This window comes from Salvia splendens, chromosome 19, assembly GCF_004379255.2.
Source record: "Salvia splendens isolate huo1 chromosome 19, SspV2, whole genome shotgun sequence".
NCBI classification, from domain to species: domain Eukaryota; kingdom Viridiplantae; phylum Streptophyta; class Magnoliopsida; order Lamiales; family Lamiaceae; genus Salvia; species Salvia splendens.
The window spans coordinates 22,014,801-22,028,295 of record NC_056050.1 but is presented as its reverse complement, the minus strand read 5'-3'; positions in this window follow the sequence as shown (position 1 = coordinate 22,028,295).

Sequence of the window (13,495 nt, the reverse complement as noted above, 5' to 3'; positions counted from 1 at the left end):
TAAGGAATTCCTTCGGGCACCCACCACCGATGATTGCCAACGGTTGCTTCGTCTTCACGAAATAGTCCATGGTTTTTCCGGTATGCTTGGCAGCATTGACTGCATGCATTGGCGGTGAAAGAATTGTCCGACTGCTTGGAGGGGACAACACTTAAGCGGCCACAAAGGCGGCGGCCCAACACTTATCCTTAAAGCGGTCGCCGACTACCGCCTATGGATTTGACATGCATATTTTGGTATTTTCGGATCCAACAACGACTTGAACGTGCTCTATTCTTCACCACTCTTCAATGATGTTTTGAATGGTGTAGCACCGGCGATCGACTTCACCGTCAACGGAAATGCATACCACATGAGTTACTATCTCACCGATGGTATCTACCCAAGGTGGTCGATTTTCGTGAAGACGCTCAGCAACCCACAAGACCCAAGACGAGTTCTTTTTGCGCAACATCAAGAGTCCGCTCGGAAAGATGTCGAAAGAGCTTTTGGGGTCCTTCAAGCCCGATTCAACATTGTGAAGGCCCCGTCTCGGCTGTGATACGTGAAAAATATCGCCGACATCATGTACACGTGTATTATCTTGCACAACATGATTATAGCTGACGAAGAACCTATGGCGGCTAGCTTTTACGATGAGGATGAAGCCGGAAGCTCAACCGCGAGGTCTCTCTCACGCCGAGGTGTGCATACGACGGTGGGCGAGAGGATCGAAACAAGGAACACAATGCGCGATACCCGAGCCCACATTGAGCAACAAGAAGACCTAATCAAACACATTTGGGCGAAATTCGGCCACGAGTAGTGGTTTTTTTAATTTTATGAATTTAATTATGTAATTTTTAATTTTTAAGATTTTAATTATATACTTTTTAATTTTAGGATTTTAATTATGTAATTTTTAATTTTTTTGTAATTTGTAATTGTATTTCGGATATTTTTAATGCATTTTAATTTTGTGGAAATGTTTTTATTTAAATTGAATAATAGAATGGTGAGACCCTTTAGCTTGTCCTTGCGGAAGAGCACGGATGTGAGTGTTGTGCTTTTGCCTAAGAGCAGGGAGTAAAAGTGGGTCCGGGCCCACATCCGTGCTCGTTGGCAAGAGCACGGATGGAGATGCTCTTAAAACAAATAAGCATTCAATTAAAATTCAATGCAAAATTTAAAAAGTAGTAATACTAGTGTTTAACTTCCTTTTTTTTAATTTAGGGTGTGTGGTATAATGAAATTGGAATTGAAAATTAAAATTAAATAATTAATAGTATAAAGTACTAATATTTTAAAAGTAGTAGTACTAGTATTAAACTTACTAAAAAAAGAATACAAAAAAAATATTACTATTTTATACTACAAAAGTAGTAGTATTAATTATTTAATTTTAATTCTAGCACAATTTCAATTTCATTATACCACACACCCTAAATAAAAAAAAGAATTTCACGACTAGTGAGAAGAGACATAACTAGACCTAAAAGTATAAACTTACCTTGATTTTAATTATAAAATGAATCTTCTCGAAGACTTAAAATTAACGTTCTAGTCCTAGCCTACGTGAACAATATAATGTGCTTCTAGATGGCCGTCGTTTCCTTTTTCCTGTTGTAAGATATTTGTATTTAAAAATCGAAATCCTCTATATAGTGCATAATTATTGATTCACCACATTACGAATGGTAAGGAAAATATATACTCCTTCCTTCTGTCCGTGATTTAAAAACTTTTTCAACATGATACGAATTTTATGGAATTATTTAACTTTAGAAGTAAAGTAAATAAAATAAGTTAAAGTAAATAAAATAATCTAGTAGAATACAAGGCCAAGAGACTCCAACTAAAAATGAAAAAAAAAAAATAGAAAAAAGTTACGGTGCTTGTGCTTTGTTGCGAAATGAATGTGAATTAACTTTTTACGACAAAATTAAAATAAAATCAACTTTAATTTCAGATAATTGTTTTAAAATATGGGGGCCCAACGGAACAAATTGGGCTTCAAAATATAGTTGACTATTATATCGGCCCATGAAACTTGGGTTCCTCATTACCTAAATTCAAAACTAGGGCATCTCAAGGGCGAGCAAATTGTGTAAAATTAAATGAGTAATCTATCTATCAATATATAAAGCGGCAGTTTTTTGGAGTGCAATGTGGCATGATTTTTTGTGGGAAAATGAGGTTATTTTTCTTTTTCTTTTTTAATAAGTTTTGCAGCCTTTTATGTTAATATTATAAACATGTTAAAAATAATTTCATTTCTGACAATGACAAACACGGATTTTGCATGTTTTTAAGGACTAGATTTGACTTGTTTTAAATGTCAATCATGGAAATTATGTTCTTAAATTGCACATTTTATACAATTGGTATTTTTGATGTGTTTGTTGATAAATGATAGAAAAGATAGAAAAAGGTGAAAAAAGGCCAAAGTGAAGCAGCGTCAGTTCAAGCCGATTTTTCCAGCAAATGTGAAGTCCAATCAGTGCTTAGTGCATACCATTCTCTTCGTCTTCGAAAGAGCTTTGCGTAGATATCTCGCGCGTCTCAATCGGAGTTCTATGGAGAAAATTATGACTATTCTACGAACATTGCGCAGAGCAGTCAAACCTGGCGGGAATTTAGGCAGAAATTCACGGAAGAAAAGAAATTATTATATTGTGAAGCCAAATCCCTCCCATTTCTTGAAGGCCACGAAAATTATCAAAAAATAAACTTTTTTCCCACCTATAAATACCTTTAACCTAATTCATAATCTTGATCTCAGAGCCTCCAATTCTTCCCCATATACACATTCTTCCATTCCATCTTCCACACATAATTCATCTTCATTGGAGCGGAGCTCTGCAGATCCAGGCAAGAAAAGACTGAAGATTGAAGATTCAACCTTGGGTTTTATCAATTTCTTTCATGTCTAGTACTTTTTATTTTTGTTTTTACTACTTGTCTATGAGTAGTTAAACATCATTTGTAGATTTTTTGGTGAAAACTATTATGAATATGTTTTGATTTATTGAATTGAATCTTTTTCTAGCTCTTGTGATTGTTTTGCTTGTTCTTGTGCTTTTATTGTTCTTTTGTCTGGCCAACTTTAGAACTATGTCAGTTTAACTAGATTAATCGAGAGATAGCTAGTTTTACGTGGTAAAATGAACGAGTACAACACATAGGTTTATTTGCACTCGAGAGAGGGGACCTTTTGTGAGGGCTTGAATTTTAGGAACTTAAGGAGTTAGAATCTAATCTATTGGAAGCAGACTTTGATAGTTAGAGTCTAATCTACTGGATAAGTGCACTCGAGAGATGGCTTATCCTAGAATCGCGACTTTCCTAATAATCCTAGAGACACATAAAGGTAAAGGTTCTGCGAGATTAATCATCACTAGGTCGTAGTAATTGTATCCTAAAACTCTACATTCTATTACAATATATCTGCAATATTTTTCCAAATCTAAGAATAATCTTTTTAACTCCTTCCAGTGCAATTAATCCCTAAACAAATATTAATAATATGTTAAAAAATATTTATATTAATAATATGTTAGTATTCATATTTAAAACCTATTATCATGTAAAAAATATTTGAAATTATGAATGAAGTTGTACCTGTGATATCAAGAGAGACAGAGAATTTTAGAACATGGAACATGAGAGAGACAGAGAGAGAACCTATTAAATGTCCAAAATCTTTTCAGCAAAGCAATAGCAATAAAGTGAATTAAGGGAGAGAGATTAGTCACAATTTCAGAACATGAAAAATAAGAGAAAGAAAAAGAGAATAAAATCACAATTTTTTAACATGAAAAATAAGAAACAGAGAGAGACAAAGAAATAGAGACAGAAAGAGTGGGACAAAATATTATCATCAGATATTTTTGTAAACAGAAAATAGTTATTATGTGGAAGGTCTCTCATGATTTTGTTTTTTTTAACATGCACAGTTTTCGAACAAGCATGCTAAAGAGGTGAGCACTATAAATACCTCTACCCACTTACTCCAACAATCACTCGCTAAACTCTCTCAACCAAAATCATTCAGAATAATCATCAACTGAATAGTTCAGCTTCTTTCTTCTATTAATCTGCAGTTACTGTTATTTCTGCTATATCACTATTTATTTCTTTTTTTGTTTAATATTAATATAGGAGTACTTTTTATATAAGTTTATATAACTACTCAGCACAACACTACGAATGTAGTTTTCTAACCTATATTTGCCATTGTTGTAATGCACCGCATCTTTGACATCTTGAGTGCTCTAACATGTTATTTCTGCTATTTCACTATTTCTTCATGTTTTAGTTTCATATTAATGTTACTTCTGTTTTAATATAAGTTTTTATAACTACTGTAGTTTTCTAACCTGTATTTTCCATTGCTGTGATGCACCTCATCTGTCAAATCTTGAGTGCTACCTTTCATTCATATTTTGGTTCTTGAAGTTCCTGTTAGGGAGATTTACTGAAACGTGAACAAATGGATATACTGAAAGGCGTGAACAATACTTTCAGATCAAATCAATTTGGTGGTTCTACCAATATTTGATCGGATACAATTCAGGTTTTAGAAGTTTCGTATGTTAATTCTCGATCAATCTTTGAACCGAAAAAAAATCAATAAGAAGAGGTCTGAAACGAAACATCGCTTCTCTTCACGAAGCATTGTGTCTCTTCGTTTTTCTTAACTGATTTTAACAGTTTTTAAGGAGTTTCGAAAATTGCAAATCAGTCCTTCGACTAACAGAAATTATATTTCCTGATAAATTTTCTACACATAAATTATATTTCCTCGACCCCAGCCAGGGGCTTCCGCCCCTTGGACCCCGCTACTCGGGGGCGCTGCCCCCGAACTCCTGTCTAATCATAATGAATTCAAACAAGCGTGCACTCCGCACTTCCAAACTTATATGATGTCTCATTATGACAATATTGATTAATCAAGTTAATCCAATTACACTAAAATAACCAACAATCCTCCCATATTTTAGTGCAATCCTTGATTAATTAAAACAAGTAATCTCAAAATTCAAACTTTTGCATAAATAAAATATCGTAACGATTGAATTGCACCTTAGTACATTACACATTCCATACATTCGAATACCCAAGGTGTCTCTAAGGATTGAACCCTGGGAACTCATATTGAATACACGAAGATAATGTACACAAAAGTTTACATATGAATATGTTCTATCTTGGCACTATATTTACTAGCCTATGTCCTTATCCTTCATAAACATGTCGAAACCAAGTCCTAGCTTCTTGAAGCGGCTAATCTTCATGCTTATATAGGTAGTTCTTTTATTCTTGCACCTACATATGCAATTTTTCAAAAGAACTATTAAGAATATATACATTCAACCTCCTTAACTTGTAGGTCTGAACACATACCTTGGGATGATTCTTCAATGTGTTCCAATCTCCAAATATTATGTCTTCCACATTGAATTCAGCATTTAGTTTCATACCAAATGAGAATTGGGTATCTTAATATCAGATATTTGTAGTGGACTTTAATCCCATCCCTATAGCCGACTTGTGAACAAGATCTCTACTTAACCCTTTGGTTTAATGATCGGCTAAATTGTTATGAGTTCTCACAAACTCCACAGATATCACACCATCCGTAATAAGTTCACGAATCATGCTATGTCTAACACCTAAGTGTCTTGACTTTCCATTATACACTTGACTATATGCCTTAGCCAAGGTAGCTACACTATCACATCTGATAGATATAGGTGATATCGGTTTAGGCCACAATGGAATTTTATAAATTAAATTTCTTAGCCATTCAGCCTCTTTACCAGCTGCTGCTAATGCCACAAACTCTGATTCCATTGTTGAATTAGTGATACAAGTTTGTTTCTTTGATGCCCAACATATAGCACCACCTCCAAGATGGAATACCCAACCACTTGTGGAAGAATGATCTTCCATATTGGTAATCCAACTTGCATCCGAATAACCTTCAAGAACAGACGGAAATCCAGAATAAGACAAACTATAATCCATGGTTCCTTTTAAGTATCTAAATTCTCGATTCATTGCTTGCCAATGGATTAAACTTGGATTGTAAGTATATCGACTCAATTTTCCAACTGCAAAGGCTATATCGGGTCTAGTACTAATCATAGCATACATGAGTGATCCAATAGCCTTTGAATATTCAAGCTAATTCACAACAACTCCTTTATTAGGCACGAGTTTTGCACTAGGATAAAAAAAGAGTCATAACTGGAGAACAATTTTTGAAATTAAATTTTTCCAACACCTTCTCAATATAATGTGATTGAGAAATGGAAATTCATTGTTCTCCATGTGTGATCTTAATTCCAAGAATCATATCAGCCTTCCCCATGTCTTTCATCTCAAACTTAGATGACAAAAATTTCTTTATTTTATCAACTTGATCTTGGTCAGTACCAAAGATCAACATGTCATCTACATATAGGCAAATGATCACCCCTTTACCAGTAGTATCAAATTTGCTATATACACACTTGCCTGCTTGGTTTAATACAAAACCATTAGACAACACCACGTCTTCAAACTTTTGATGCCATTGTTTGGGGGCATGACAAAGCCTTCTGGTTGTTTCATGTAAATCTCTTCATCTAATTCACCATTCAAAAAGGCAGTCTTAACATCCATTTGGTGAATTATAAAATTATGTATAACAGCAAGTGCTAACAATAATCTAATGGTGGAAATCCTAGCAACAGGAGCATAGGTGTCAAAGAAATCAATTCCTTCCTTTTATCTAAATCCTTGGATAACCAATCTGCCTTTATATTTGTCTATGCTTCTATCCACCTTCATCTTCGTTTTGAAGATCCATTTACTATCCAAAGGTTCACACCCAGGTGGTAAATCAGTCAGTTTCCAAGTATTATTTTGGATTATAGAATCCATCTCATCTTGGATTGCCTCTTTCCAAAATGCAGCATCCCTCGATGCCATAGCTTCTTTGTAGGTCCTTGGATCATCACCAATATTAAAACAATATTGATATTGAAAGTTAATTTCATTCATTGATCCTTCTACTAAGTACAATTGGAAATCATCACCAAAAGAATTAGTTTTTCTTGCTCTGCCACTCTTCCTAGCCTCAGGAGGTGTATTAGTCACTTTATTAGTCACATCACAGTTACTAGAGCTTGCAATCATGCCTCTAGGTTTAGGTAAAGACGTGAATCTATCCTCATTGCCAAAATCATCATCTCTTGAATCAATAATAGAGTGCACGGATACGTAGTCATTAGGTTCTATGACATAGAATCTATAGCATACAGAATTTTCAGGATAGCTAAGAAATACACAATCTATACCTCTTTGAACTATGGTTTTTATTTTAGGGTCAATTAGTCTTACCACAGCCCAACAACCCCAAACTCTGAGATAACTCAGTTTTGGTGGTTTCTTATGCCAAAGTTCATAAGGGGTTATCTTGTTCCTTTTATTAGGAACTTTGTTCAATAAATAACAGGCTGTTAACATAGCACAACATTGAATTAACCATTTCTTTCAATGTCCTATTCTTTCTTTCCGTTACAGCATTTTGTTGTGGTGTATATGGAGCAGTAGTCTGATGTACTATACCAGTAGATTCGAAATATATTGGATCATAATACTCACTTCCCCTATCAGTGCGAAGAACTTTAACCTTCACACCATGATGAGCTCTACACTTTCTTTGAATATTTTAAATTTATCAAGAGCTTCATCTTTTGAATGGCACAAATAGACATGACAATATCTAGAAGTATCATCAATAAAAGTAACTACATACTATTTATTACCAAGTGATGGAGTCGAATGAAAATCACACAAATCACTGTGTATAAGTTCTAATACCTTAGTATCTTTACTGATATTTTTATTGAAAGGTTGTCGAGTAATCTTAGTTAACATGCAAGTTTTACACCTTTCAACATTCAATTCAAACGCTGGTATTAAACTCATTTTCGACATATCTTTCAATCTCTTGTAATGAATATGTCCTAATCTAGCATGCCACAATTCTGATTTACTAACATGATTACTAGAACTAATAGAACTCATGCAAACAGAATTATTAACAAAAGAAACATCTAGATTCAACTTAAACATACCACATAGATAACCGAATCCAATAAAAGTACCATGTCTTGACAGAATGTATTTGTCACTTTCTAAAACTTGTTTATAGCCACAATTATTTAATACAATACCAGAAACTAAGTTCTTACGAATACCAGGTACATACACAACATTTTTTAAAACTAAAGAGTTTCCAGAAGTAAATACTAGGCTAACAGTTCCTATTCCTTTGATTGGTTCAGTTGCAACATTGCCCATCTTCAATGAAGATCCATCTTCAATTGGTTTGAAATCCTTGAACCATTGACGATCCTTGCACGCATGACATGTTGCACCCGAATCAACCCACCACGAAAGATCATCATCCTGCGCATAGAGTGCTTCAGAGATTATTGATGCATAATAATTCTCAACAGAATGATCATTAGGTACAGAAAATGAACCTGATTGTTTTCCATGATCCTTGGATCCACTTGTACCAGTCTCGTTCTTTCCTTTACCTCCACCATTTCCAAACTTACAATCCCTCTTGAAGTGCCCGGATTTACCGCACTTCCAGTACATCAGTTTAGGCTTCTTATTCCCAGTCTTACTGTTGTTTCCTTGAAACTTTCGTTTTCCTTGAAATGTTCGTTTCTCTTTACCAGCCTTGGAGGATTCACCCTCTTCCACCATGTTCACAGAAGAACCAACCATTGTTTTACCATTACCGACAAAGCCTTTTTTCCATATCACGTATAGACTGTTCGATATGGAAGTCACTTCCAAGTTCGACCAGATTCAACTCCTCCTTATGTTTCAGATTATTTTTAAAATCCTTCCAAGAGGATGGCAGATTATCGATAATACTAGAAACAAAAATGGATTCATCCATTTTCATATCATATTGGGAAAACAGGCCTCAAATCCACCATTTTATAGTTAATAAAGTTCCTAACAAGAAATTTCTTGTTAGATGCATCTTCTGCCATATATTTGGCTTCGAGTGAATCCCACAACTCTTTAGCAGACTCTACGTTTTGATACACATCAAATAGGGAATCAGACATACCGTTTAAGATGTGACCATGACATATGTAGTCGTCGTTCTCCCACTTCATCCGCCTCCTCGTTTGTTCCAGAGTTTCATTCTCAACAGCCTCGGGCATGGGAGTACTCAGAACATACACGACCTTCAGATTTGTCAACATGAAATGCATCTTCTTTTGCCAGCGTCTGAAATCCTGGCCAGCAAACTTGTCCAACTTCGCGAAACCCTTCGTTGCTTTCTTCGCCGTTTCCTTGTTCGACATCTTCGGAAAAAAAAATTGATTTGATCTTTGTTAGGGAGATTTACTGAAACGTGAACAAATGGATATACTGAAAGGCGTGGACAACACTTTCAGATCAAATCAATTTGGTGGTTCTACCAATATTTGATCGGTTACAATTCAGGTTTTTAGAAGTTTCGTCTGTCAATTCTCGATCAATCTTTGAACCGAAAAAAATCAATAAGAAGAGGCCTGAAACGAAACATCGCGTCTCTTCACGAAGCATTGCGTCTCTTCGTTTTTCTTAACTGATTTTAACAGTTTTTAAGGAGTTTCAAAAATTGTAAATCAGTCCTTCGACTAACAGAAATTATATTTCCTGATGAATTTTCTACACATAAATTATATTTCCTCGACCCTAGCCAGGGGCTGCCGCCCCTTGGACCCTGCTACTCGGGGGCGCTGCCCCCGAAATCCCGTCTAATCATAATGAATTTAAACAAGCGTGCACTCCGCACTTCCAAACTTATATGATGTCTCATTATGACAATATTGATCAATCAAGTTAATCCAATTACACTAAAATAACCAACAGTTCCTACAACTAATGAAGGAAAGATGTGATACTCTTTAATCGTACTCCTTTATGTTATAATCATAGTGTAGGTTTCAAGCTCCCATGCGTGCTATGTAATATATGTAATCATTTTGTAGATTATGCGCTTTCATCTTCCTAGGCTTTTTTTCCTCCCCTTTTTTGCACATATAGGAGGGTGATACATTAGATTTGTCTAGGGTTAGGTTTTGTTTTATTTTCAGTAAATAAGTAGTAACATTTACATATTATATGAATATAGGTTAATAATATGACAAGTAATGTGGACTTTAAATGAAGGTTGGTAGTTATAAACTAAAGTAATTAAATGGGTCTTCTTTGACCAACTATATTCCCTAATTTTAATAATAGAACTGTATATACTAAAAAATTAGCCGATTTATGTGGTACATATTGTTTTATTATATCCTGGAAACTAAATTGTTTTTAGTGATATATTTTTTTTGTTATATAGAAGGTCATATTAATGATTGTGATTTTTTGGGAACATGCAATGGTTTCTTCATTATTTTTTAAAATGGCATGGTGACACATTTTTATCCTATAAATACCCTCTCTAAACTATTCCACAATCATTCATCTACGTTTACTACTTCAAATATCTTAGCAGTATCCTCAACTGTAACTAATCCTCTCACAATTTAGGTAGTTCTTTTTTTATCTAAACTATTCCACTACACTTTTTAACATAAACAGACTGTTGTTTAGTACTTTACTAATATTTTCTCAGCAAGCTGACTTCTATTTGCAGTAATGAGATTGTTGTTTACCTTCTTTGTCAGTTTATATTGCAGTGAAGTCCTTTCATGCTACTTTATTTTTCAAATTTTGGATGTGGATACATGCATAACAGATGGTAATGAGTAAATTTTGTGTGGAAATATATTCTAATATGAAAATTTTATAACATAGTATATAAGTCAGAGGTTGAGTTTTTTTATCTATTTGTTTCCTATATATGATATGATCAGCTTAATAAGACTCATAATATAGAAATAACCTATATATGATATGATCAGCTTAATAAGACTCATAATATAGAAATAACGATCAAGTAGAATCCTACACAAGATTACATTTTATATTGTAGTGATATCTCATGTCACTATCTGATTCTATTAGAAGCTTAATGTAGTGTTCTAAGCACGGATAATGAAATTGTTGTCTACCTTCTGTGACATTTTGTTTTGAATTTGAAAGAATTTCTGAGTTCCTTTCTTGCTGATTTACAATTTTTGTTCCTGAATTACTGCAAAAAACAGTTCTTAATTAGTAAATGTTAAGTTGAATTACAAATTGACATTGAGATGTTTATTATTCAGAAGTAACTGAATTAATGGCACCTTTATCACCTTGGTTGATAATATTCACCCAGGATCTCTAATTATGACTAAACCATTTTTTGCATTTCGGAGGTATAATATCAGTCAGAAAACATAGTTAGTTATAATTTCAAGGCAAAATGAGCAGATTTTAATTCAGCAGGTAATATCTCAACAATTAACTGTAGATGTGTTTTCAAACAATTTTAAGATCAATTAAACCTCTATGCTGGACCCTAATTTTAAAATTAGGGTATATGAAAGGTATTTTTGGGCTTTGTGACACTTTTTAGATTAACTGCTACTTAAGTGAAGACAATGCTGGACTGGCATTCTATAAACTATGTCTGATTGCAAACGTTTGATTTTCATATTCTATGTCAGGCCAAAACCCTTTACGTTTATCCATTTTTTGTATCAGTTTTTAACTAGGGTTTGAGCTTTTTCCTTTTTGGAGACTGTGGTTGACACGAATCATAGATTTGTTTCTGAAATTAGGGGCAAAAACCATTGTTAACTGAAATCGAAAACTTTAATTACATAAAATGAAGAATCTATCTGGAACTCATGAATTTTTGCCGATTAATTTAACCAAGGTGAAGATTTGTTACCTTTCTCGACCGATTCCGGCGAGCGAGGTAGTTTCTTCCGATTTACTGTAGGGTTTGACGAAATCGAAGTCACCAACATCGCCGCCTTATACACCGTGTCGCCGCTTCATCCACCGTGTCGCGGATTTCGTCGTCAGCGTGTGGGAGTGTGACGGGGTCGTGGTGTCGCCGTTTGTGTTCGTCGGTGTGGGAAGAGTTAGGGTTTGGTGTTGGTGGCGGCGGATGTAATGAGAGAAAAAGTCAATTTATATGGTCTATCTTAAGTGATAATTATTCCTAATGATTTAATAATTATCACGTTAAATAGTTTAATCATAAGTTACTCATATTAATTTTAAATCATTTTATTGGGCCAAATCGAATTTATTAGGTACTGGGCTTACTTTTATATTTTCTTAGGCCATTTTCATTGAACAGTTTTAGAAAAATAATTTATTTTCTTGGGCTTACTTTTTATATGAGGCCAATTCTAATTATTATTTTTGGGCTTACATTTATTTTATGCTGGACCATTTTAATTGAGAAAAAGCATTTCAGGCATGTAGTAATATTGGAGTATGAATTTGGCATAGATTTTCAGTTTATTTTTGGCCCATTCATTGTTATATCTGAAAAATCATATTTTTGGCTATTGTAATTTTGTCTAATATAATTTCTTTGTAATTTTTTAAGTTATCCTATTTTATTTGTAATTATTTTTAAAATTTTCTATTCTAATAATATTTAATTTTATTTTGTGTAGCTAATGTGGATTGATCAATTGAGAGTCTCATAGTTATAGTTGGAGATGTCGTTGAGCAACATATTCAGGTAATTTGAGTGAGAGTAATGGATTGTGCAATACCACTCAATTGACAATTACAAGATTAGATGACTATAATTTGGAAGCAGAAGTTTTGGGTGGTCATAATATTGGTCACAAAGTGTTTATTCATCGAATGTCTTTGATACCATCTGATCCAAGGTTGCCAATCAGATTTCAACAGCGGCAATTTCACTTGCATGTGTCATATGCAATGACGATTAATAAAAGTCAAGATCAATCTTTCACATGTTGGATTATTTTTACGAAAACCAGTCTTCAGTCATGAACAATTGTATATTGCTATCTAGAGGTACGAGTCGTGGAGATCTGAAGATTTTAGTTTGTAAAGATGATAATGATTATAGTGGTGATTCCACTGTTAATGTTGTTTATAAAGAAATGTTTCAAAACTTAGGAACTATTAGGTTGTTGTTGTTTTTCTAAGTTTTGGTTCCTATATTTGAATATTTATATTTTGTTGATTGCATTTGATTTGTTGAGCTCTTTGTTTATTCCAATTATATGACTTTTACTTTTTAATCTTTTCTAACACATTTTTTCTTTATTTGTATATCTTATTCTAATTAACTCATACTCTTTGATCATTAGTCACACATCTTCTTTTTATCATTTATTTTATTTTATTTTACTCCATTTATACCATAAATTAAAATTGTATAAATTATCAGCTTAATTTGAAATGTTTCATTCATTAGGCAGCAGTAATTTTTTTTAGAATAGGACAATATAAGTACATTTCTATTTTTTTAAATCTTCACATTGCTTCAAGTTCTTATTTTTTACTAATTCATTAT